General features: G+C 38.4%; 1 non-coding gene across 1 annotated transcript; it reads right to left on the minus strand.

The window, feature by feature from the left end:
* Nucleotides 1-499: 499 nt before the first annotated feature.
* On the minus strand, nucleotides 500-714 carry LOC144739421 (small nucleolar RNA U3). The gene has a single exon (XR_013589431.1). It is a non-coding gene; the product is annotated as a small nucleolar RNA U3 (small nucleolar RNA).
* Nucleotides 715-861: the final 147 nt, after the last annotated feature.

Below are 861 nucleotides of genomic sequence, written 5' to 3' on the forward strand. Positions count from 1 at the left end.
ACTTGTTCCTCGTCAGGATTAGTGCAATTTTGGCCTTATTAATGGGGTTGGGGACTATCAGTTGTGTTGTGCTTAAGTAATGTTGATACACAGCCGACAGCCCTTTTGGACAACTAGTCATTCATATTATGACAAGAACCAATCAGCGAAGTAAGAGAAACGAGTGGCCGTCATGACTTGAAGAAATGTTGGTCATGAAAGTAAAGGAAACGCATTGAATGAGAAGGTGTGTCCAAACTTTTGGCCTGTACTGTATTCAAATTCACAATTTATAGCAAACTCAGACAAATCCTTAGTTGAAACAGGTGATAAAAAATAAAAGTTTTAAATGAAGTAAAACATGTTTCAAGTGACAGTGCTTTGTGCATGAACACAGTTTAGGAAAAACATATTTTGAGAGATTTGAGATGTTATCTACAGTGTGTCCTCTTGCAAACTGACTTAAACAATGTAATACTGATTCCTTGTATCTGCATTAACAAATACTGAACAATAGACAACCATTCTGAACACATTCCTCCCATTGTTGCTTCAAGATGAACCAACAAGAGATCATCAACAGTGAACAAATGAAGCGAATCATTGTTCACTGTCAGCTTCATGCATAGAGAGGGAACATCATGACTCATCATCATGGTTAGCAAGACCAAACACTTAAAGAAACACATTTCTCAAGTCAGAAACTATCGAAATGATCCCTGAAAGTATAGTCTGAGTACATCAGAGGACTGAAAGCGAACCTCTCACTCTTTACAGAGTGACTATCACTCAGGGTTCCTTCCTGGGATTAAAACACTCCACTGCCATGTGTTTATGGAAATGACCCGTCTGACATAACAACTGTGACTGCAGCAACACAAC

Source organism: Lampetra planeri, unplaced genomic scaffold, assembly GCF_965212315.1.
Source record: "Lampetra planeri unplaced genomic scaffold, kcLamPlan1.2.h2 scaffold_1483, whole genome shotgun sequence".
NCBI classification, from domain to species: domain Eukaryota; kingdom Metazoa; phylum Chordata; class Hyperoartia; order Petromyzontiformes; family Petromyzontidae; genus Lampetra; species Lampetra planeri.